The sequence below is a fragment of the Giraffa tippelskirchi genome, chromosome 12, assembly GCF_054371585.1.
Source record: "Giraffa tippelskirchi isolate mGirTip1 chromosome 12, T2T-mGirTip1v1.2.pri, whole genome shotgun sequence".
NCBI classification, from domain to species: domain Eukaryota; kingdom Metazoa; phylum Chordata; class Mammalia; order Artiodactyla; family Giraffidae; genus Giraffa; species Giraffa tippelskirchi.
Genome location: NC_137286.1, coordinates 38,926,785 through 38,953,876, shown reverse-complemented (window position 1 = coordinate 38,953,876; position 27,092 = coordinate 38,926,785). Strand labels below are relative to the sequence as shown.

Here is a 27,092-nt window from a genome sequence, read left to right as displayed (position 1 = left end):
CAGCCATGCACCGAGCGCCACGCTGGTCTCAGACATCCAGCAACATCCAGACCAGTGGTCTCACATGAAAAACATGAAACCTTAACCACACACACAGATAAGGATGAACTAAACAGCTTCAGCGTGCGCTGCTCCCAAGCCTGTCTCTCCTGTCTCCTCTCTGCAGTGCACACGCCGCTTCCACACACAGCCAATGCTGCAAACATTACCGACAGCTGTATTCCCACCTCCGAACCTCCTCACTCCGTGATGCCCCAGCCCAGCCCCCTCCATCACAGAACTGCTGGCTGCTGTCCCCCAGGCTCTCCCAGGCCGGGTCTCCATCACGCCTCTCCACGTGCCTCTGAAGCCGCTCACTTCCCTTCTCACCCCACACTCCACCTCTCAGAACCCGCTCTGGTGCCAATGCATCCTCCTCCATGGACATACGACTCCCCCAGATCATGTTCCGATGGTAAGCTGGCATTCCTCCTAAGGACACGCTGCTGAGACTCACTGTCACTCCGTGCCCGAGAGCGCAGACCCTGACCTCTTGTCTCCACCTCCAACCTTCTTCTGGAGGGTCCACGTTTCTGCCAACCCCGCCATCCTCATCTGAGCCATGGTGCATTCAGGACCCGCTGTCCTGAGGCTGGGTCTGCTCTTCCTCTCAACACCTGCCCCCTCTGCCTGTGCTGGCTCTCAGGATTCACCTACCTGGATGGGGGCACTCCGCCACTTACCTACCTCTGGCCCCCACTCACTGGAGCCTTGCTGGATGTCTCCGCCAGGTGTACGTCACCTTCTCGGCTGGACCAGATAATCCCACACAGTCCGGTCCCTGATTCCCCACAATCACTGCCCAAAGGGACCCTCCACTCCTGTCCTGGCCATTGTGGGCACCAAAGTCACAGCATTTCTCAAAGAGAACCCCTGTGGGCTATGTCCCCTCCACACTCAGTACTCCCCTCCTGTCGCTGGCCTCCTGTCTCAGCCCCAACCCTTTCTCTTCCCTCGGACGATGGCCAAGCTCTGGGGGCCCGGCTCTGACCCCACCATTCCCCCCAGGATGGGACCTCCAGAGTGCCCTCTGTCTGCCCTTCACGATGACACTGGCTGTGCCCAGACTGAGCCTGGAGGGGGGCTGAATGTTCTCCGACCATCTCCCAGAAGATGTCCACTTAAGCTCTGCCTTCTCCTTCCCATTCTAATAGACGAAATCCCACCCATCTTCTGAGACACGGCCCAATACCTCCTCACCCAGGAAGGGCCCAGGAATTCAAGTGAACCTAGGGGCCCCACTGAACTCTCCAACCACCCAAGACCTCTCAAGACCTCTCTGATATGTGAAGACAGAACTCCTTCATCTTCTAAGGTGAAGCTGCCAAAACTATCAAATCTCTACAGTGACCAGCCCACTTACAACAAGGATGTTACCGGCCTTCCAAAGAGCAAGGGTTTCTAAACACAAAGGAAATTTATAGCACTTATCTTAGGTCACAGCAAAAATTCTCAGCTTTTCCTATCTTCATCATGAAGTCATTTATTCATTTATTTGGCTGTGCCAGGTCGTGGCTGCAGCACAGGGGGTCTTTGTTGTGGCACGCGAACTCTTAGCTGTGGCATGCAGGGTCTAGTTTCCTAATCAGGGATCAAACTTGGGCCCCCGGCATCTGAAGCACTGAGTCTGAGACACTGGACCACCAGAAGTCCCCGCCATGAAGTTATCATCTCACAAATATACTCAAATAATTTTACTTCCAGCAAACACGGACAATTTGGCTTACTGAGTGTAATTTACGTTTCTGAGTGTCATTAATAACTATAATTAGGAATGGATCCAAGCCCCTATACAAAGGCAAAGAATAAAACCACCACATGCAGTGAGGCAGGCAGATGCTGATTTTGTGTAATGCCATCCCCTTGAGTGTAAGAAAGGTGTGCTATCCCATGACCCTCCCCAGGGACAGCATCCTGAAATATGTTGCCCTGGTAACACCCTGACTGCAGCCTTGTGGGACCCTGGCCAGGTGATCCTGCTAAGCAATGTCCAGACTCCTGACCCTAGAGATCTGTGAGATGATAAATGGGTGTCATGTTAAGCTGTGAAGTTTGCGGTAATTTGCTCTGCAGAAGAAAATGAATTGTTATTGACTGAATGTCTGTGTCTCCCCAAACCCATATGGTCAAGTCCTAACCCACAAGTTGCTGGTACCTGGAGGTAGCACCTTCAGGAGGTGATCAGGGTTAGACTGGGGCCTCATGATGGCACAGCAGGATTATATGAAGAGAAGGAAAGGATCTCTCTCCACATGTACATATCATGGAAAGGCCACGTGAGGCACAGAGAAGTGAACTGTCTGCAAGCCAGGAACAGGGCCTGCCCTCCACAAAACCTGACCACAGCAGTATCTTGATCACAGACTTCCCACATCCAGAACTACAGGAAAATACATTTCTGTTTAGTTGACCCAGTCTATGATATTTCTTATTTAATTTTTGTTTTATATTGGGACATAGCTGATTTTGGAGAAGGAAATGGCAACCCAAAACAGTATTATTGCCTGGGAAATCCCATGGACTGAGGAGCCTGGTGGGATACAGTCAATGGGGTCACAAAGAGTCGGACACAACTGAAGTGACTAAAACAATGAAACATAGTTGATTTACAATGTTATGTTAGTTTCAGGTATACAACAAAGTGATTTGGTTATCCATATATACATATCTGGGCTTCGCTAGTGGCTCAGAGAGTAAAGAACCTGCCTGCCAATACAGGCAGATGTAAAAGATGCGGTTCAATCCCTGGGTCAGGGAGATCCCCTGGAGAAGGGAAAGGCAACCCACTCCAGTATTCTTGCCTGGAGAATCCCAAGGACAAGAGGAACCTAGTGAGCTACACTCCATGCGGTCACAAAGACACAGGCACAACTGAGCAACTAACACACACACACATACAAATATCCATTCTTTTTCAGAATTTTTTCCTATATAGATTATTATAGAATATTGAGTGGAGTTCCCTGTGTTTTACCAGTAGGTCCTTGTTGATTACCTATTTTATATATAGTAGTGTATACATATTAATCCCAAACTCCTAATTTATCCTTCTAGCAACAACCCCCCCCCCCCGCCCCGACTTTTCCTCTTTGGTAACAAAAAGTTTGGTTTTGCTATCTGTAGGTGTGTTTCTGCTGTGTAAATAAGTTAACTTGCATTATTTTTTTATTCTACATATAAGTGAGATCATATGACATTTATCTTTGTCTGACTTACTTCACTCAGTATGACAATTTCCAGGTCAATCCATATTGCTGCAAATGGCATTATTTCTATATTTTGTTACTCCAGCCCGAGCTTACTAACACACTAACACATCCAATGAACACGAGTTTTAGCAAACTCTCGGAGATGGTGAAGGACAGCGAAGCCTGGTGTGCTGCAGTCCATGGCGTTGCAAAAGTGAGACAGGACTGAGCAGCTGAACAACAACAACAAACACATCCAGGGTAGGATGCTGTTTTTTCCCTACACATCCCCTTCTCCTTCTGTGTCTGCTCCCAGGAGGAGCGGATGTCTCTGCTTTCTGATACAGAAACACCGGCACCAGCTCTAACAAGGGCGGGGGGCACATTGGAGTGGGGAGGAGACTTTCCAAGAGCAGATGCTAGCCTCCCTCTCCCTGAGAATGCCTGTTCCCATCCCCATGGCAACGGAGGGAGTTGGGGGGGGACCATATCTCTGCTGGTCTTAGCTTGAACTACTGTTTGCTCAGTCCCAGTAACAGGCAGGATGGTGCTCTGCATCTCAGTAGTTTTGCAGGTTTACTTCGTTCCACTCCTGTGAGGAACAGTATGCTGCATCTAGCTGGCCTGAAACCACCACACCTCCTGTAACCCCTGTCCTATTTAAATTGCCAGGATTCTTATTAGCAGTCTGCGGTTTACGACGACATTGAAGGGGGTCAGAGAAGAGGAACAGACAATTGAGTAGCTGTGAAAGCAAAGCTGAGGAGAGTAGGAGAGGCAATGAAGCTCCTCAGAGAGGAGGGTTAACTCTCCCAGCACCTGCGAGGTGCTGTGAGGACAGACGCCAGTTGGCTCTCTTCTCCACTTCCTCACCCAGCATAAGAGAGGAGAGAGATAAAATTAGAAAGAACTTTCTGCTGTTGAAAGTAATGAGAAGGGAGATGAGACCATGAGAAGGAGAGGCATCTTCAGAGTAGAAGTCCTGCTGTTTGACTGGTGCTGACCCGGGACACGAAGCCGGGAATGAATGAGGCCTTTACATCTTGTCTGGACAACTAAAAAGTTCCTTTGCTGCCTAAAATCAGGAACTTCCTCCAGATCTTCCAGTCGGGTTCAGAGGCAAATGGTAATGTGACATTTCAGGTAGTGAAGCAAGTCCTTCCAGAATGCAGACCTGAGAGCCAATTAAACTATTTCACAAAACATATGGCCGGCTGCCCAACAGCTACAAGTGATACAGATTTACCACTAAAAAGCCATCATTCACATGTCTGGAGAAAGACCTGTTGTTGCAAAAAAACAGATAGTATTCTGAGCTGCCCAAGCATGGGTGCTCAGTTGCTAAGTTGTGTCTGACTCTTTGCGATGCCATAGACTGTAGCCGGGAGAAGGCAATGGCACCCCACTCCAGTACTCTTGCCTGGAAAATCCCATGGATGGAGGAGCCTGGTAGGCTACAGTCCATGGGGTTGCTAAGAGTCGGACACGACTGAGCGACTTCACTTTCACTTTTCCCTTTCATGCACTGGAGAAGGAAATGGCAACCCACTCCAGTATTCTTGCCTGGAGAATCCTAGGGACGGCGGAGCCTGGTGGGCTGCCGTCTATGGGGTCGCACAGAGTCGGACATGACTGAAGCGACTTAGCAGCAGCAGCAGCAGCAGCAGACTGTAGCCACCAGGCTCCTCTGTCCATGGGATTCTCCAGGCTAGAATACCGGACTGGGTTGCCATTTCTGCCTCCAGGGGAATCTTCCTGACCCAGGGATCGAACCCTGCACTGGCATTCGGGTTTTTTACCAGTGAGCCACCAAAGAAGCAAAGCTGTCAGCCGATGACAAAGTTGCCCTGTGTAAGAAAAAAAGTGTAGCATCATATAAATATTATAAATAACTCACGAGTCAAAAGAAAATCAGAGCTGAGATACACACCACGTTCTGCCACAGTGTGTGTCTCCTAGATGCAAATCAGCTCCTGTGCGAGCATGCATGCATGCACGTGCAGGTGCAGTCCTATCTGACTCTCTGTGACTCCATGGACTGTAGCCCACCAGGCTCCTCTGTCCATGGGATTTCCCAGGCAAGAACACTGGCATGGATAGCTATTCCCTTCTCCAGGGGATCTTCCTGACCAACGGATGGAACGCTTGTCTCTTGCATCTCCTGCATAGGCAGGCAGGTTCTGTTTCACTTGAACCACCTCAGGGTACCAAATTCATGTGTCTCGCCTCTGCCCATAAGATGCAGCCTTCCCTGGTGCTATTTACTCTGAAATTAGGGTAGTTACTAGACCTAGTACTAGATTTTCTTATGCGATGAGTTAGTAAATGAGTACATATATTATTATGATACTTCTTAAAATAATTTAAAAGTATTTTTAAATTAATACTTTGTAATCCTATGTATTTTATTTCATGCATTTAAAACCCTCATTCTGAGAAGGGCTCCGAAGGCTTCCAGAGACTGCTCTGCCAACAGTTAGGAACCCTGAATTTATAAGTCTATTTAGTGCAGATCTTTTAGTGGCAAATCCTCTTTTTTGTTTATCTGTAGATTTCTTACTTGACCTCATACTTGGAAAATAGTTTTGCCAGATGCACAATCCTAGCCGGACAGTTTCTTCTCTGAAGAGTTTGAAGATGTTACTCAACTTTCCGGCTCCTGCTGTTGCCATCAAGGAGTTGGCAGCTGTCACACTGCTGTTCCTTGAGAGGTGCTGTTGCTCTCACTCTCTGAAAATTTTTAAAGCTGTCTCCCTGCCCTTGGGCGTCCTGAAGTTTTTGCATGGTATGTCTATGTGTCCAGTTTTTGTTTTTTAATCCTCTTTGAGATGTACTATGTTCTGAAGGTGCCTCCCAGGTGGCGCTAGTGGCAAAGAACCCACCTGCCAATGCAGGAGACACAAGAGCCGTGGGTTCGATCCCTGGGTTGGGAAGAGCCCCTGGAGGAGGGGATGGCAAACAAGTCCAGTATTCTTCCCTGGAGAATTCCAAGGACAGAGGAGCCTGGTGGGTTATAGCCCATGGGGTCGCAAAGAATCAGACATGACTGAAGTGACTGAGCACGCATGCACATGCTTCTGAATCTGTACATTTATGTTTTTCATTAGTTTGGAGATTTTTAGCAATGTCTCTTAAAATATCGTGTATTCTACTATATTCTCTCTGTCAGGGACTCCGACAGCCACACCCTGATCCTTCCTACTCCATCCTCCTATCCCTTAGTTCTTTTTTCACCTTTTCCACACCAATGCCGCTCAGTATTCTATTCTGAATAGTTTTTTCAGGTTATTTTCCAAATGACTAACTTCCCTGTTGGCCAGCTGTTAAACATGTGCATTGAAAATGGCACAGACCTAAACCCAGCCAGGAGCCTCCAGCTCAAAGTGGGGGCCCCGGTTGACCTGCAAAACCTTAAGGAGAAAAGAAACTAGGCTAATGCCAACCACGGACTTCTGGGTGCTTCTTTATGTAGCATCATCATGGCAAGAGCCAATGAACATGTCTGTGGTTTCAGTTCAGTTCAGTTCAGTTGCTCAGTCATGTTCAAGTCTTTGTGACCCCATGGACTGCAGCACACCAGGTCTCCCTGTCCATCACCACCTCCCAGAGTTTACTCAAACTCATGTCCATTGAGTCAGTGATGCCACCCAACCATCTCATCCTCTGTCAGCCCCTTCTCCTCCCGCCTTCAATCTTTCCCAGCATCAGGGTCTTTTCAAATGCTTCACATCAGGTGGCCAAAGTATTGGAGTTTCAGCTTCAGCATCAGTCCTTCCAATGAATATTCAGGACTGATTTCCTTTAGGATGGACTGGTTGGATCTCCTTGCAGTCCAAGGGACTCTCAACAGTCTTCTCCAACACCACAGTTCAAAAGCATCAATTCTTCAGCGCTCAGCTTTCTTTATAGTCCAACTCTCACATCCATACATAACTACTGGAAAAACCATAGCTTTGATTAGATGAACCTTTGTTGGCAAAGTAATGTTTCTGCTTTTTACTATGCTGCCTAGATTGATCATAACTTTTCTTCCAAGGAGTAAGCGCCTTTTAATTTCATGGCTGCAGTCACCATCTGCAGTGATTTTGGAGCCCCCCCAAATAAAGTCTCTCACTGTTTCCATTGCTTCCCCATCTATTTGCCATGAAGTGATGGGACTGGATGCTATGATCTTAGTTTTCTGAATGTTGAGTTTTAAGCCATCATTTTCACTCTCCTTTTTCACTTTCATCAAGAAAATTGATGAAAAGTGGCACTTTTATTCTTTGCTTTCTGCCATAAGGGTGGTGTCACCTGGGTATCTGAGGATATTGATATTTCTCCCAGCAATCCTGACTCCAGCTTGTGCTTCATCCAACCCAGCATTTCACATGATGTACTCTGCATAGAAGTTAAATAATCAGGGTGACAATATACAGACTTGATGTACTCCTTTCCTGATTTGGAACCAGTTTGTTGTTCCATGTCCAGTTCTAACTGTTGCTTCCTGACCTGCATACAGATTTCTCAGGAGGCAGGTCAGTTGGTCTGGTATTCCCATCTTTTTAAGAATTTTCCACAGATTGTTGTGATCCACACAGTCAAAGGCTTTGGCATAGTCAATAAAGCAGAAGTAGATGTTTTGCTGGAACTCTCTTGCTTTTTCAATGATCCAGTGGATGTTGGCAATTTGATCTGTTTCTTCTGCCTTTTCTAAATCCAGCTTGAACATCTGGAAGTTCATGGTTTATGTACTATTGAAGCCTGGCTTGGAGAATTTTGAGCATTACTTTGCTAGCACGTGAGATGAGTGCAATTGTGCAGTAGTTTGAACATTCTTTGGCATTGCCTTTCTTTGGGATTGGAATGAAAACTGACCTTTTCCAGTCCTGTGGCCACTGCTGAGTTTTCCAAATTTGCTGGCATATTGAGTGCATCACATTCACAGCATCATCTTTTACGATTTGAAACAGCTCAACTGGAATTCCATCACCTCTACTAGCTTTGTTGGTAATGATGCTTCCTAAGGCCCACTTGACTTCACATTCCAGGATGTCTGGCTGTAGGTGAGTGATCACACCATCGTGATTATCTGGGTTGTAAAGATCTTTTTCTGTATATTTCTTCTGTGTATTCTTGCCACCTCTTCTTAATATCTTCTGCTTCTGTTAGGTTCATACCATTTCTGTCATTTCTGTGGTTTAAGAAGAATATATAATTGGAGACCAGTTACACATGGGAATGATATTTTATAATATGCTCAGTAAACAAAGGGCTTCTCAGTTCACAAAGAGATCAGTTACATTAATAAGAAAAAGGAACCATCAACTGGATAAAATGGCAAAGGATTTGAAATAGGAAATTCACATTTTTAATGGACAATAAACATATAAAATGATGCTTAAGCCTGTTCCGATTTTTTCAGAGCAAGCCAAAAGATAAACATTTTTATCAATCAGACTGCCAATGATTTTTGGTGAAGTTTGATTGAACCCAGTGGTGCCAAGGACATGGTGGGGGGTGGGGGAGAGTTCCTCTTGAACATTATGGATGTTGGTATAATTTGATGTAGCCTCCCTTGGGGCAATTTCATAAACCTCTCAAACTAGAAAATGCACATACTCATGCTCAGTGATGGGAATTTAGCCCATGGATGTGCTGCCGGAGACATGCCACGTTGTTCACTGCAGAAATCTGTAACCAGTGGGTTAATATAAAGGGCTAGTTCAATAAAGCTTGATATTTATATATAACATGAATACACACATTATGACATTTGCGGTAGCTCCGTGTGTGCTGTTGTGAGATGCTGTCAGAGATAAATAACCGACAAGACACAGCCCGGTGGGTAGAGAACAAATCCCATTTGTGTAAACAGAAAGGAGTGGATGCTGGTACATACCGAAACAATTCTATGGAAGGAAAGACAAGAAACCTAATGATGAGCAACTGGATTGGGGAAGAGGAGAAAGGATGCCAGCTTTTAAGTATGTAACTGCTGGCGACAATGATTTTAATCTATGCATGAATTATGTCAGGAATATTTTAAGCTATGCATACAGTTGGGCTTCCCTGGTGGCTCATATGGTAAACAATCTGCCTGCAATGTGGGAGACCCAGGTTCAATCCCTGGGTCAGGAAGATCCCCTGGAGGAAATGGCAACCCATTCCAGTATACTTGCCTGGAGAATCCCATGGACAGAGGAGCCTGGTGGGCTACAGTCCATGGGTCACAAAGAGTCGGACCCAACTGAGCGACTTTCACTCATTCACTCATGCATGCAGTTTGAGCCTGTAATTCCTCTTCTAAGAATTCCAGGTACTAAGCGAAGTATTATTTTTCATTCTGAAAATGGGAACCAATCTGGGTTTTCAGCAAGAGGGCACTGCTTGTCTTTCAGGTCCTTCCCAAGTGTTGCCGTTAAGTCTCATTATAGAAGAACATTTAGTGCCACTGAGAAAATTTCACAGCACATGAACGAAAAAGAAGAAAAGGAAAAGCAGGCTACACAATGGTTGGGAGAGGGGATGAGTTTCCCTTCTATTAAGTAAATAAATACACATGCCGACATGCAAACACACAGAGAAGCCAGCAGCAAATCCCAAGAAACCTGTGATTATCTCCCGAAAGTGGGATTCTAACTCCCTCCACGTACCCTCCGCGTTATTTCAAAACCATGTTTTATACAGAAGACGGAAAACACTTTACTGAAACGCAGGCTAACCATGGCTGCTTCTGCCTTCTTGGGACCGTGGTGGAGGGCTGGGGTATACCCATGTAAGTGGGAGGTAACCCCTGCCACGCCCTCTTCCCCAGGTCAGACAAGTGGGTGGGGCCAAAGTCCAGCACTTACACTGTTGGGCCCTTTGATTACAAGATATGTCAGGGTCTCTGTGGTCTTATGGCTGAGTGAAGGGGGCAGGAAATCAGGATCCCAGCATTGTGTGGGGGTCCAGCACAGACTCACAGGTGTGTGTGTAGAGCAGGAAGGCCTGGTCTCCCTAGCGAGGGGCCAGCCAGGTGGCCATGGGCAGGTTCCATGTGGACTGCCCCTCTGTGATGAAGACTGATGAGAATTTAAGACATAAATGCAACTTCCAATGCATACTGGACCCTCCTGACCCCTTGTTTCTCTCAGCCCAAGTGGGAAAGAGAACACCAAGCAGGCAGTTATATCGCCCAGTCTGGCAAAGAGTATTTTATGAACCATCAGACCCTAATGCTGGGAAAGATTGAGGGCAGGACGAAAAAGAGGTGACAGAGGGTGAGATGGTTAGATGGCATCACCGACTCAATGGACATGAGTTTGAGCAAACTCCAGGAGATGGTGAAGGACAGGGAAGCCTGGTGTGCTGCAGTCCACGGGGTTGCAAAGAATCGGACACGACTTTGGGACTGAAGAACAGTAACATGAACCATTTACAAATCACGTTGACTCTCTTCTTTTAGAACAGATTATCCTCTTTGCACAACAATAAAAACCATGTATTTGTTGATACAGAACATTAATTCCATTAAAATCGCATTACATGTAATGAAAAGCTATCAGAGTATAATTACGCAAGCGAATTCACAGATTCACATCAACGTTTGAATCCACTGGAATTACAATAGGACGCGAGCCTGTCTGGTAAACAAATTGCTCCTCTGTTTCCAGATGATTATGAATAAAGGCCGCTGTGCTAATGTTATAAACCACACATGGTATTTGTGCTAACTCCATAACCCAGTACTGTGCCTTCAAGGTGCCTTGGTCTGGGTTTTCCCAGGGTGAGAGGCTGTACTCCCAAATCCTTCTCAGTCAACCCCACCCCGAGCATGCTCCCTTCTAGGAGCTGCTGCCTCTGCAGCCAGTGGACTGGACCCTGCAGGACCTCTGAATTCCTGGACACTTGCAATTGCCCCTCACAGTGCCCTCTGCTGCCCAGACCTGTCTACTGCGGGGCCTGCAGGCGGCCCTCCTCAGGACCTGGGCGGATGTCTCCAGGTGCCCCTCTGCCTTCGAGCCAGCTCTGGCCCTTCTCGCGGCTCAGGCCGCACCAGAGACCTGGGGGCCAAGACAGTCTCCTGTCCTGGAATTTGGTGAGGACGGAGGAAGAGGCAATGGGACTTAAGATTCTGGGAGAGGCCACCAGGAGCACTCCTCGCGCTGCTGACCATCACATGGGTGTATGTGAGGACCACCCCTATTGATGACCGTCCAGCTGAACTCACTCTCACCAGGACCCTGGTATCCCACCAAGGCACCTGGTCCTCATTCATGGCTGACATCCACCCATGGGTTTAGACCCTTCAGGGATCCCAAGCACAGGCTGGGGGACTTGGCCAGCTGTGCTGTGCTGGTGACATGGAGGGAAAGCCCCAGGCAGATGCAGTGACATCCCAAGAGGGCTTGGGCTTGAGTGACATCCCCATCAGCACCCATGATGCCATCTCCTTCCATCCCCAGGTGGCTCAGGGGGTAAAGAACCCACCTACCAATGCAGAAGAGAACCACAGGTTCCATCCCTGGGTAAGGAAGATCCCCTGGAGGACAGAATGGCAACGCACTCAGTATTCTTGCCTGGAGAATCCCATGGACAGAGGAGCCTGGTGGGCAATAGTTCACGGGGTCGCAAAGAGTAGGACACCACTGAGTGACTGAGCATCCATCCCCAGCATCACCGCCCCTCCTGTGACTGGCCCTGAGTGTCTTCCTTCAGAACTCCCACATGTGGTCAGCAGTGGACTTGGGATCGCCAAGTTCAGGGAATCCCCTTCCACCCTCATTGTCCCACCCCTGCCCTTCCAGAACACTGTCTTGCCTAGGCTGCCCCCACCAGACCCCCACAGCCACCCTTTAACAGGAGCTCCCTTATCCCCTCCCCCAAGCTCCCTATCCCCTCCCCGCCCCACAACACACCATCTTTCCTGCAATAACTCACTCTCACTTTCTCTTTGCATTTAAAACCCTTCTCTGGCCTCTCTCCCTTGTGGGTCTCCTGGAAAGTGCTGGAAAAAGACATCATTCAAAAAGGCACATGTACCCCAGTGTTCACTGCACCACTATTTACAATAGCCAGGACATGGAAGCAACCCAGATGTCCACTGACAGAGGAACAGATAGAGAAGATGTGGTACATATATACAACGGAATATTACTCAGCCATAAAAAGAATGAAATTGGGCCATTTAAAGATGCGTGGATAGACCGAGATACAGTCAAACAGAGTGAAGTAAGTCAGAAAAAGAAAAACAAATGTCATATATTAACACATATATATGGAGTTGAGAGAAAAGTGGTACTGATGAACCTATCTGCACAGATGTAGAGACGTAGAGAACGGACATGTGGACAGAGGGGTACGGTTACAGTGGGATGAATTGAGAGAGTAGAACTGACATAAATACACTGCCATGTGTAAAATAGCTAGCAGTGGGAAGCTGCTGTATAACACAAGGAGCTCAGCTCAGTGTTCTGTGATGGACCTAGAGAGGTGGGATGGGTGGGGGGGGTGGTCAAGAGGGAGGTGATATATATATATATGTATACACATAGCTGATTCATGTTGTTGTACAGCAGAAACTAACACAACATTGTAAAGCAACAATACTCCAATAAAAAAACAAAAAAAGCTCTACCAAAGAAACTATTTCACACTGAAATAAGACTGTCAGACTGTTTTAAGTTTCCAGGCCTACATGCAGTTATCTGAGTAAAGAAAGGAAACTTCTATGTGGGCAATATATATAAGTAGTATATATTATCTTGCAAATATAACTCATGGCTATTTTCCATATAAATCATCTCAAATCAAGATCTGATTTTCTCTAACAGCTCTAGTCTAAAAAGAAGAGTTATGAACAGGAGTAAAAAAGACACATGCATTCACTGTTTCTTTAATTGTACTTTCTGCAAAACTCTGCTGTTCTATTTTTAATATTTGATTACAGCATCAACAGAGCTATATTCCACAAAAGCAATTATGTTTTGCTCAGCAAAAAATCAGAACAGAATAATATGTGGCATACTGCAAGAATAGAAGCAATTTAGAACATTTTGGAATAATGATTGGGGTAATTTTTCAGGATTTATAGCAAACACAGTTTAACAACACAGTACCCATGGAGTCTACTGCAATGTTTAAGTTATGTGCTATACAAACCAAAAATGCACAGAGAGCCCAGTATTTTATCAAAAAAATAACAGCACTTGAAACACCTAAGCTTTTATCTCATACTTCCTACTCACCAGCTCTCTCTGTGTAGAAAAAGCAGCATATAACTTAAAGTGCTTTTCTTTTCTTTAAGGGCTTTGTCTAAAGGTCTATCAAGTAGTGAAGTGGAATTGTACAGCTAACACAGGGAAGGCAATCAGGTAGCAACCCCCCGCCCCATGACCGGAGAGACCACACTAATCTAAGATGGCAGTGCTCCCGGCAGATGCCACCTCAGGATTCTCGCCGACTCAGTCTTCCAGGTGCCATGACTCAGAATTCGTGTTGGCAAGTCACATCTCGCCTACTTGAAGGTCCTCAACGAACAGGCAGGAGCAGTTAGGGGCTGCCCCTAAAGGCAGTCATGCTTGCAGAGGTCTTCCAAGTCCAGGCAGCACGGAGAGATCAGTAGCGCATCAGTGTTCTCATCAAGAACAGCCTGAAGGGCTTCCCTGGTGGTCCAGTGGTAAAGAATCCGCCTGCCAATGCAGGGGGCATGGGTTCCATCCTTGTTCCAGGAACTAAGATCCCACATGCTGCGGAGCAACTAAGCCCATGTGCCACAAATGCTGAGCCTGCACTCCAGAGCCCGTGCTCCACAACAAGAGAAGCCACCACACTGCAGCTAGAGAGTAGCCCCTGCTCATCACAAGTAGAGAATGCCCATGCACAGCAACCAAGACCCAGCAACAGCCAGGTAAAGTTAAAGAAAAAAAAAAAGTGAAAAGCTAGACAAACTATGGAAATCAACTCCTTGAAGCAGCTTCAAGCAATGAAATTCAGATGCCACAGTAAGGAGAGACCCTCCCTGCTGAAGGGACTCCAGCCTCCGCATCTTTTTTAATCCTACAGACATAAGCAGGAGCCCTGGCATGACTGGAGGAGACCTGGGGTCCAAGCACAGAGTTGGCTTTCCCCTCCGGTCATGTTTCAAATTCCGAGGGCAAAAGACATAAATCTTAACCAAAGAGCTACTGAAAACACAGTGAAGACAAAGATTGTAATCTGGAAACCCCAGAGGGCTGTGAAGAACACAAAAGACTCTTGTTTGGGAACCCTAAAAGGTCAGTGCTCAGAAGAACAAGATGCGGTTTACCTGGGCTGCAGACCAGCTTTGACGCAGCAGAGCCTGGATGGTTGAAGGTGGTGGCCACCAGTAAGGAAGTCAGCCAACCAACTTCAAAACAGTTACCATGCCCAAGAAAACAGAGAAAAAGATGAGCATAATAAATGAGAGGAAGACTTTCACCAGGTAATTCCAGTCTTTAAAAATGGAACTAAAAAAAAACCCAATATCCAAAATCAATAACTCAACAGAAGGGTTTGACAGAAAATTAGACACAATGGGACTAGTCAACTAGAAGACAGGTCAATTAAAACAGACACCTGAACCAACACAGGAAACAGGGAGTTTGGAATGAATATGCACATGCTGCTATATTTTAAATGGATAACCACAAAGACCTACGGTACAGCACAGGCAACACTGTTCAATGTCATGTGGCAGCCTGGATGGGAGGGGAGTTTGGGGAAGAATGGATACATGTATATGTACGGCTGAGTCACTTCACGGTTCACCTGAAACTACCACAACACTGTTAATCAGCTATACTCTGATATAAAATTACAAGTTAAAAGAATAGTATTATAGAGGAAGTAGAACATAACAAAAGGCCTAACATTTGTGATTCAGGCCCCAGAAAGAGAAAACAAGAATGGGATGGAAGGTAAAGAATGGCTGAGAATTTTCCTAAACAAACAAAATATCAAATCAGCCAAGCTGGCTGACACAGAGACAGACAGACTACATAAAAGGGAAAATCTTAAAAGCAGTAAAGGGTGGATTTTGACACACACACATTATCTTCAAAGAAGTAACAAAAAGTCAATTTCTAACAGAAATGATGGAAACCACCTTTAAAGTTCAGAAAAAAAATAACTGCCAATGTAGAAGTCTATAACCAAGAAAACATCCTTCAAAAAATGAAGATGAAATTAAGACTTCTTCTAACAATCCAACAGAATTTGTCACCAGAAAACCTGCACCAGGAAAAAGAAAAGGAAAATGACCCCGAGGGAAGCCAGATACCAGAAGGAATAAAGACCGATGAAAGGGGTGAATGAATACTGACTGAAGCCAAATCTTGGAGGCTCTGAGAATGACAGGTGGTACTGACTAGTTAGTCCTAAAGGAAATCCCGCCCTGCATATTCATTGGAAGGACTGATGCTGAAGCTCCTATTCTCTGGCCACCTGATACAAAGAGCCAACTCACTGGGAAAAAGACTCTGATGCTGGGAAAGATTGAGGGCAGGAGGAGAAGGGGATGATAGAGGATGAGATGGTTGGATGGCCTCACCAACTCAATGGACAGGAGTCTGAGCAAACTGCAGGAGATGGTGAAGGACTGCAGAGATGGTATAGTGCAGTCCATGGGGTCACAAAGAGTCGGACATGACTGAGCAATTGAACATCAACAACAATATACACATAATATATAGCATAGGAAAGGAAACAGTTCAACTGTGAATAACTGGGCCTTCTCCAAATGTGACCTTGGACTCTCTTTTTAATTCAAAATCCATATTTAACACTGTGCATAATGGTTTCTGCACTGCGCACTCTACGCAGGGAATGCTGGCACAGGAAATTACAGTGGGAACTCAGAAAGAGACAGGATAGAGTGCTTTTTTAAAATTGAAAACCTTTCTCTGACTATATAAATAACATACACTCATGTTTCTGAATTTACATAACATGAAAAATTATACAGAGGAGAAAATAAAATTCACCCATACTACCACATCCAGAGAAACCAACGACAATCTTTAAGTGTATTTACCTTGCTTTTTCCTATTCGCAAAGTTCATTTTATTTTATTTTAATAAAGACTTTGTTCAGAGTACACAGTTTTTCATTTAGAAATATACTGTGGACATCTATGGACACTAATCCTCCAATGATAGAGTGTCTCGTTCTTCTAATTCTACTGTACATTCTATTTCTACCATCAAAACCCACTGGACAAGATCTATCAACTTTTTTATTAAGGCATATTTTAGTTACAATATTATGTTAATTTCAGGTGTACAACACAGTGATTCACAATTTTAGAGGTTATGCTTCACTTATAGTTATTTAAAATACTGGCTATACTCCTGAGCTCTACAGTGTAACCTTTAGCGTGTTTATGCCTCTTTTCCCTGGTGACTCAGGCAGTGAAGAATCTGCCTCAATGCAGGAGATTCAGGTTCAATCCTTGGGTCAGGAAGATCCCCTGGAGAAGGGAATGGCAACCCACTCCAGTATTCTTGTGTGGAGAATCCCATGGACAGAGGAGCCTGGCAGATTACAGTCCATGGGGTCACAAAGACTCGGACACCCCTGAGTGACTAACAATTTTGCTATTTTGGTCAACTTTTCTATTTGTTTGTTGTTTCCTTTTTCTACTCATTTGAAAATTACACATCTATTTGCTATTCAAATTTTAAAATACCTATATGAAAACATATACCTAGCATGTGTATATCAGTGGCACATATATCCACAAGCTCTATGCAAGAGGCAAGATTTCTACTCCACCAAACTTCCCAGATTTTATTAAACAACCACAACTATTCAAACTTAATTTTATACTTTAATTGCTTACTGCTGCATTATTTTTACCAATGCTTCCCTTGACTTATCTTTCACTGATAACTTTTTTTCCATTTGGCTTATGTATATTAAGTAATTTCTTCTTTTAGATGTGGCAGAGACTTTGAATCTATTGTATTTCTGACAATAACTACAATTTGCCCATTTATGAAAATGAGCTTGGAAATTTTACATATAGAAAGCCAAGAGCCACCTAGCTTAAAAATCTTATTCCCTCTGCATGCGTGCTAAGTCGCTTCAGTCATGTCTGACTTTGCAACGCCATGGATTATAGCCCACCAGGCTCCTCTGTCCATGGGATTCTCCAGGCAAGAATACTGGAGTGAGTTGCCATGTCCTCCTTCACTTATTCCCCCTAAGACATATTAATGTTGTTGCATCACTTCCCAGCACTGGGTTTTTGAGGGTTTTTTCCTATTATTATTTATTTAATTTATTTATTTATGTTTATTGAATTAAGTTGATTTACGATGTTGAGTTAATTACAGCTGTACTGGTCTTGAAGGTTAGATTCTAGGATCAATGTGTTTTTTTCTTACCTTATGCTTATCTTTGATTTTTTTTTTAATTGCCAAGATTCAGAAAAAATCAGAACTGAAACACCTATCCTCTGCCCACCCAATGTTTGACATCTACTCCCCATGCCCCTCAGGTCTTTCCTCCCAACTCCCCCACTTTTATCCCAAAGGGCCCTCCCCAGTCTCACTCTCTCATCCAGGTCTGCTTACAGGAACCATGTCAGGTCCTGTCTGCAGATTCTGCATTTTACTCTCTTCTGTGCTCTGTTCCTGCTCTCAGATCTCACTGAGGCCAGGAGTCAGAGCTAGTATGAGCTTTCTTTCCATGTCTCTGTGTCTCTGTGTGCCCAAATCCTAACCCCAGAGGTTAGCACACGACATGACTTAGACACTAACAAGCACTTCGCGATGCCCCGCGTCTGAGCACCAAGCAGTCAGTGTGATGCCAGGAGGAGAGGCCATGCCTGGGACACAGCAGAGAAGAGCTTGAGGTTGGGACCAACCCCAACGCTCTGACTCATGCTGCCTTGGGAGTGAGCTGGGCAGGAAGGCTGAAGAAACCTGTGGACACACGGCTCCCAAGAGGGAGGCAGGGTGGACCCTCACATGCAGTGGGGCTTCATTTCTTGTTCTCTGACCCTGTGTGATTCATTTGGTTGTTCGCTGCAGCACTATTTACAATAGCTAGGACATGAAAGCAACCTAGATGTCCAGCAACAGGTGAATGGATGAAGATATGGGACACATATATGACGGAATATTACTCAGCCATAAAAAGGAACACATTTGAGTCAGCTCTAATGAGGTGGATGAACCTAGAGCCTTTATACAGAGAGAAGTAAGTCAGAAAGAGAAATACATATATATATATATATTAATGCATATATATGGAATCTAGAAAGATTGGTACTGATGAATCTATTTATAGGGCAGCGGAGAAGGAAATGGCACCCCGCTCCAGTACTCTTGCCTGGAAAATCCCATGGATGGAGGAGCCTGGTAGGCTGCAGGCCATGGGGTTTCGAAGAGTCGGACATGACTGAGTGACTTCGCTTTCACTTTTCACTTTCATGCATTGGAGAAGGAAATGGCAACCCACTCCAGTGTTCTTGCCTGGAGAATCCCAGGGTCGGGGTAGCCTGGTGGGCTTCCGTCTATGGAGTCGCACAGAGTTGGACACGACTGAAGTGACTTAGCAGCAGTGGAGACATAGGGGCTTCCCAGGTGGTGCTAGTAGTAAAGAATCACCCTGCAATGCAGGAGACATAACAGACGTGGGTTCGATCCCTGGGTTGGGAAGATCCTTTGGAGGAGGGCATGGCAATCCACTCCAGTACTCTTGCCTGGAGAATCCCATGGACAGAGGAGCCTGGCAGGCCACAGTCCATCGGGTCGCAAAGAGTAAGACACAACTGAAGTGACTTAGCATGCATGCAACGGAGATGCAGACATAGAGAAGAGACTTGTGGATACACAGCAGGAAGGAAAGAGTGTGAAAAAATTGAGAGAGTAGCACTGAAACATATACATTACCAAATGTGAAATACATAGCCAGTGGGAATTTGCTATGTGACACAGGGAGTTCAAACCGGTGCTCTGTGACAACCTAGAGGGGTGGGATAGGGTGGGAGGTGGGAGGTTGGAGGGAGGTTCAAGAGGGAAGGAGGGGACTTTTGTATACCTAAGGCTGATTCATGTTGACATCTGGCAGAAACCAACACAATATTGTAAAGCAATTACCCTCCAGTTAAAAATAAATTCAAAAAAGGAAGGAAATCCAACTTTTCTCTATGTTATTCAAAATGTCTTTATGTCTCTGTAAACACTCCGTGTACGTTAACTGTGGTTCTTCTAACGTTTCCATTCTTTCCAGGCCTAAATCCTTTTCCCACAGCTACCTTCAAATAAATGTGAGCCAAGAACTAGGCCACCAATACTTTGGCCACTTAACGTGAAAGTCGACTCATTGGAAAAGACTCTGATGCTGGGAAAGATTGAGGGCAGGAGGAGAAGAGAGCAGTGGAGGATAAGATGGTTGAAGAGCATCATCAATTCAATGGGCATGAACCTGGGCAAACTCCAGAAGATGGTGAGGGACAGGGAGGCCGAGCGCGTTGCAGTCCATGGGGTCACAAAGAGTCGGACATGGCTGAGTAACTGAACAACAACAACAACAACAAAGGACTTCAGCTACACCACAATTCGTGAGCATCCCAGGGTGGGGAGCTGGGGACGGAAAGGTGGACCACCTGAGACCCAGCCTTCAGGTGGTCTAACTGGGGCTTCCTGAGGTGGGGCCCAGTTGATCAGTTTCTCCGGCTGCTGTAACCTGTTACCACCAACTTAGAGGCTGAAAGCCCACAAGCGCATCACCGCACATTCCTGGTGGCGCGAAGTCCAAAATGGGGCAGTGGGGCTGCATGCCTACCGAAGGTTGATCCAGCCTCAGAGGCTGCCCTCCCCAAGCCCTGCTCCCACCCTCACCCTCCTCCTCTGACTCTTCTGCCCGCTCTTTCCCCTCTGAGGACCTTGTGATGAGATTTCCCCCACCCCGTGATAATCCAGGATAATCTCCCCATTTCTAAATCCACAACTTACTGCCGTCTGAAAAGCCTCCTTTGCCACATCAGGTTAACACATCCATGGGTTCTAGGGACCGAGACACAGACATCGCGGGGGCAGGGGCGTCATGCTGCCCACACACCCTGGAATTTGCAGGCTTAACAAGAATCAGCGGAACACATGGTGAGAAGAACCAGACTAGGGTCACTACGTTGTCACAGGAGCCAGTGCTTTCAGGACTCTCTGAGCCCTCTTCACGGAAAAAGGGAAAAACTGTGATGAGCAAATTGATCATAATACAAGAAGAATTTGCTCAGTCTTGTTCAATGGTTTGTGAATCCAGGGACTATAGCCCACCAGGCTCCTCTGTCCTTGGGATTCTCCAGGCAAGAATACTGGAGTGGGTTGCCATTTCCTTCTCCAGGGGATCTTCCCTGGGATCAAACTCTAGTCGCCTGCGTTGGCAGGTGGATTCTTTACCGTTGAGCCCCACAAGCAGAATACTCCCTGGCTATTTATTAAGATAAAATACTGCAGTATGCACCTAACTAGCTTACTTAGAAGAAATCACTTGTAAGTGAAATATCAAATGAGAAAAAAGACACGTTTAAGAGTCAGTGGAGTAAAATAATAATCAAACCAAAAACCTGGGCTGTGATATTTCCAGGGTCACTAGAAGTCCTTTCCACAATGAAACCAAAAGCCTTACACATTCCTTCTCAGAGCTTTCACACTAGGCTTTTGAACAGCTGGACTCTCGTATACTCAGAAAACATAATTTCTGAAAGCTTCACTTTTCCATTTCTCTTAATCTTTTTCACCTAAAGGAAAAAAGTAAAAATTCTGAACTGTTCAAACATGTTATTAGGAAACAGAACGTTTAAACGGCCAGGGTTCTCAGTCCATGCCCGTACTCCAAATGTGTCACTATTTATTATAAATAGCACCCAGAATTGACAGATTGTATAACGTGGGAGTTTCCTGGACTGTCATTCACCAGCTGATGTAAAAGTTAGTGTAATGAAAATGTCAAGAAACAGCATCACATTTAGAAACCATGAAACACAAAAATGGAGCTGCCAGTCATCCTGAACACTTGCCAAATAAAAAGTTTTAAACAGAGTCATGGGTCATCAGAACCACATGCCACAACGTCCGCTGCACAGAGATGCACCAGGATTATGGAAAGAACCCAAGATTTGTCAGGTGGTCCGTCCAATCGGCTCACATCACACTTGCTCTCAATGGACACACTCAGGTCTCTTTTCACGTTAGCAGCCAAAACCCCAGTTTCCTCTCCTTTGTGCTTGCTCTGTGAAGGTCTGCTTTTTGGATCTCTGCATCCTACGTTAAATTTGGGATTTTATATTTGTGTTTAGTGTTTATACGCTCAGTCGTGTCCAACTCTTTGCGACCCCATGGACTGTTGCCTGCCAGGCTCTTCTGTTCATGGGATTCTCCAGGCAAGAATACTGCAGTGGGTTGCCATTTTTCTTCTCCAGAGGATCTTCCCCACCCAGGGAATGAACCCACGTCTCCCACACTGCAGGCAGATTTTTTACCATCTGAGCCACCAGACTCTATTTCCCATTTAACTCCTTAAAAATGCCATCTTCATTGGTTTCAGCCCTTTCTCCCTTCTGTCCTGATTCCGACAAGAGCTGGTGGGAGGAACATCAAGCAGTTTGTAGTTGACACTGACAGACAGACAGCAATGATCTAAAACTGTACTTCCTGAGAAGTCAGCAAGGAACCAGCTAAAGGATGCCAACAGGACTCAGTGATATCCACACCCTACCAGGCTGAGGGCACCTCCATGACCGGGGCTAAGAGGTGAGGGAAGGAAGCCAGTGAAAAGAGGCAGAATGAGGGGTCACCCAAACCAATGGGCTGTCTGAATGGAGCCAGAACCCCACCTGCTCAGACTCTCAAATCCTATTGACATATATAAACCATTTTTGCTAACATTATTTTTAGACCTAAGCAACAGTAAACTCATCAGTTTGACTATAATCTTATAATCCTTGGCATTGCAGCCTGAGGAAAATCAGTAAATAAATTAAAAAGTAAAATAAATCTTATAAGCCTATTTTCACACACACAAAAAATTATACTGCAGTGTTTATAAGGGCAAGGAGTAGGAGGTGGAAGCAAAGATCAATCCATTCTCCTCTCACTCCAGGCCTAAGAATCCTCACTTCAAGTTAATGAAATGAACACAGACCACTCTGATTAGGAGGTCTGGAATAATGGAATCGCGGTGTGTTTGCATTTTCTTTCAGTGTGAACGGGCTAGTCTGATAGTTAGAGAGACCATGACAAATTGCAGGAGATTTCATCCTTTGTTGCTCAGAAATGGCTCCCTGGCTGTAATAAGCCGTATCATCGCCAAGCGCACCTAGCTTCAAGTGAGGAGCAGAGAGGATTGTGTTAAATATGAAATTAGTGACATGTTTTCTCAGTGCCTCAACCCTAATTCTAAATTAAAGACTCCTGTCAACTCGAAATAACTCCTGAACATTCATTCCTATTTATAACTGAAATTGGAATTTTTTTGCCATTAGGATAAAATCCACCTCCAGCCCTGGGTGCTGGCCCTCCTCACCACTCCCCCTGCCCTTGGCCGGCCCAGTCCCTGGGCAGGCCATCGGTGCCAGGCTCTCCTATGGGTTCCTGTTCTGTTTCTCAGCTGCTCACCTGTCCTGCCTGGGATGCTCTGCCCTAGGGTCTCCTTGCTCCACCCTTGTCTCTTTGCCACCCTGGTCTCCACTTAACCCTCACCTCTCAATTCGTCCCTAAGGGACTGCTCCAGTGTCATTGTCCTCACGTCTGTACTTCCTCATACCTGGGTGAGGGGGTCTCCATCTGACCTGCTCCTCTATAACCGTAAACTCCACTGGAGCCAGGACTCTGAGTCCCTGGCACACACAGTGGGCTTTGGGGCCAGCAGCTGCCTGAGGCAGCATGGGTCACCACAGCATGACCCCCCTCCACAAATGGGCTGGCAAGGGCACAGAAGCTTCATCTACAGGGGTCCAGGGGGGTGCCTGCTCCACCCCAGCCTCGTCTTCCCTCCTCTCCTGTACCCCCAGCACCAGCCACGGTCCCCCAGACCCTGAGATCCTTGATGCTGGGAGAAGTACCCCAGCCAGTGGGCCTGGAATCGGTCACTCCACTGCTGGTGCAGCACTGACCTCCTGCCTCCTGCCCCCCACCCACGCTGTAAACAAGTCTCAGTCGCTTCCCAGCTCCCCAGGCCAGGCCCCCCTGGGTTGTGGCACCCTGTGTGCGGCAGCCACTGGGACCCCTCAGCACCGGTGGCTGTGTCTCCCCTAACAGCATCCAAGTGGGTATCTCCCTATCCCAGTGAACTGGGTGCATGTCCACTGCAGTGAGTGACCAGAATCTAGCATATTAATTCTTGTCTCAAAAAGATCACAGCTTCCCCTTTCCTTCTGATGTTCATTTGCTTTTGAACCAATGATCAAAGATCTTTGCCCGCAGAGATGCTAAATGCCTGTGACAATGTATCCATGATTTTCTCTTGTGTGTGTGTGTTAGTCGCTTAGTCATGTCTGATTCTTTGCGACCCCGTGGACTGTAGCCTGCCAGGCTCCTCTGTCCATGGGATTCTTCAGGCAAGAATACTGGAGTGGGTTGCCATTCCCTTCTCCAGGGGATCTTCCCTACCCAGGGATTGAGCCTGGATCTCCCCCATTGCAGGCAGATTCTTTACCATCTGAGCAAATAGGGAAGTCCGTTTCTCTCTGCTCATGTTCACTCACAGATCCACAGAGGCCAATTTATTTAATGGTATAAATCTTCTTTCCCATTGCATAGTTAATAACACATTCTCCCAATTAGGAGAAGATCATTCCCAGAAGGTTCCTTTTCTGACGATGTGGCTCCTGATGAAATTGAGAGAGGGTTTCCCCGTAACAGGCTTAGAAGGCAGCCTCACAGTCCATCCCCAGAAGAAGCCTGTTTTCTTTCTCTTCTACTGCTTGTCCCCCCAGGGAAGACCCCTGAGACACACAAGGAAGTCTTCCCCTGGAAAATCTGGGGACCCCCTATGCAGAAGGCCTGGGGGAAGGCATGGCAATCCACTCCAGTATTCTTGCCTGGAAAATCCCATGTACAGAGGAGACTAGAGGGCTACAGTCCACAGGGTCACAAAGATTTGGACACAACTGACCATGCACGCATGCACACACAATCTGGATAAATTTCCAAGGTTCTATGGTGAGCAAATGAATCCAGTCTCAAAAGCGTACATGCTGTTTGAGTCCATTTACTTGACTGTCTGTGAAAGACAAAACTACAGTGATGAAGAGCAGATCAGTGGTGGCCAGCATCCAGGGGCTGAGGGAGGTTCGTCTCTACAGGGCGAGCACGAGGGTGTTTTCTGGGGTGATGGAAGGAGTCTGTATTCCAGCACATGTAAAATGCAAGAGTGTTAACATTCATTGAACTGTAAGCCCGAAAAGTCAATTTTACTGTATACTAATTTAAGAATTAAAACTAATTTAGAAGTCAAAGATATTTCTTCAGGGAAAAATAAAGATCACTGAACACAATCTTTAAAAAGCAGAGAGTCTATGGAATCTAAGCCAGGAGGCATAATCCAGCAGTGCTGTATTTTCAAGCCAGCAAATCCATGAGCTCAGAGGCTGGTAGCCCCTCTGCCCCTGCTGAAGGTTCCAGGGTGGGAGTAAACTGGCCAATTGCAAGTCCTCGAAGAGAGAGGAATAATGAAAATTTCAAAGGAAGACACCCCAGTACCTCAAAACCCCACAGATGCAGCCAGATTCAGATTTGGGTACATCTTTCTGGCACTCACAGGAACACGCACAGGTAGAACACATCATCCCAAGACAGTGCAGCCTGGATAGTGCTGGGGGCCAGTTTTCAGTGCTGCTTGCCTAACTTTTATGCTTGTTAATATTATCTTTTTGTTTTTCTTCTTTTGGCTGATAAAAATTATCCAAGCCTTCAAAGCATCTTTGTAGGATAGTTTTTAGAAATTCTCCTTTGGTTCTGATCAAGCTGCCTTAAGGGAGGAGAGGAAAGGCAGACATAACCTAAAAGATGATGTTGTTAAAGTGCTGCACTCAATATGCCAGCAAATTTGGAAAACTCAGCAATGGCTACAGGACTGGAAAAGGTCAGTTTTCATTCCAGTCCTAAAGAAGGCAATGCCAAAGAATGTTCAAACTACCATACAATTGTGCTCATTTCACATGCTACTAAGCAAGGTAATGCTCAAAATCCTTCTAGCTAGGCTTCAACAGTACATGAACCAAGAAATACCAGATGTACAAGCTGGATTTAGAAAAGGCAGAGGAACCAGAGATCAAATTGTCAGCATCTGCTGGATCACAGAAAAATCAAGGGAATTCCAAAACAAAATCTACTTCTGCTTCATTGACTATGCTAAAACCTTTGACTGTGTGGATCACAACAAACTGTGGAAAATTCTTCAAGAGATGGGAATACCAGACTACCTTACTTGCCGCCTGAGAAACTTGTATGCAGGTCAAGAAGGAACAGTTAGAATCAGACATAGAACCAAGGACTGGTTCAAAATTGAGAAAGGAGAATGTCGAGGCTATATGTTGTTACTCTGCTTATTTAACTTCTATGCAGAGTACATCTTGTGAAATGCCGGGCTGGACGAGGCAGAAGCTGGAATCAAGATTGCCAGGAGAAATATCAATAACCTCAGATACACAGATGACACCACCCTTATGGCAGAAAGTGAAGAAGAAATAAAGAGCCTCTTGATGAAACTGAAAGAGGAGAGTGAAAAAGCTGGCTTAAAACTCAACATTCAAAAAATGAATAAATGAAGATCATGGCATCCGGTCCCATCACTTCATGGCAAATAGATGGGGAAAAAATGAAAAGAGTGGCAGATTTTATTTTCTTTGGCTTCAAAATCACTGTGGATGGCGACTGTAGCCATGAAATTAAAAGATGCTTCCTCCTTGGAAGAAAAGCTATGACAAACCTAGACAGTGTATTAAAAACAGAGACTTCACTTTGCTGACAAAGGCCCATGTACTCAAAACTATGGTTTTTTTCAGCAGTCATGTATAGATGTGAGAGTTGGACTATAAAGAAACCCGAGTGCTGAAGAATTGATGTTTTTGCATTGTGGTGCTGGAGAAGATTTTTGAGAGTCCCCTGGACAGCAAGGAGATCAAGCCTATCAATCCTAAAGGAAATCAACCCTGAATATTCATTGGAAGGCTGATGCTGAAGCTGAAGCTACAATTCTTTGGCCACCTGATACAAAGAGCTGACTCACTGGAAAAGACCTTGATGCTGGGAAAGATTGAGGGCAGGAGGAGAAGGGGGCAACAGAGAATGAGATGGTTGGATGGCATCACAGACTCAATGAACATGAGTTTGAGCAAACTCCAGGAGATAGTGAAAGACCAGGAAGCCTGGTGTGCTGCAGTCCATTGGGTCTGAGGGACAGACACAACTTAGTGACTGAACAACAATATATTGCTTAATTAACTGTCCCAAACTGAAGCCCTGGAAGATGTCCATGGCTTGTCCTGTAACTTCCTAGCATCTTCAATCCATACAAGAGGCCAGTGGGGAATCAGCTCACTGAAGGACCTGGGGTCTCTTTCAGTTCACAATGAGTTCTCAGCGCCTGACACCTATGGGGGACTATCACGCTTTCTTTCCTGAGCACCTGAGTCAAAGGCCCAGATTTAAGAAAGAAACCATAACTGCAGCGTTTTTGCAGCTCACGGTAAAGTATAAAAATTAAATGTGTTAAAATTACTAAAAGAAACTGATTATCTGGATTCTAAGAGGAGATGAGTAACCAGTTCTAAACACAAAAAATAAATAACTAAATGCCGAAGGATATCCTACAAAGTCTTCTCTATCAGGTAGCCTGTTTTAAGAGTAGCTGAGCACTTTACATAACATG

General features: G+C 45.7%; 1 protein-coding gene across 2 annotated transcripts in view; it reads right to left on the bottom strand.

Annotated features, from left to right (window-relative positions):
- The window catches only part of ENTREP2 (endosomal transmembrane epsin interactor 2), a 225,767-nt gene that overhangs the window by 114,330 nt on the left and 84,345 nt on the right, over positions 1 to 27,092 (bottom strand). The gene's annotated exons all lie outside the window — the stretch shown is intronic.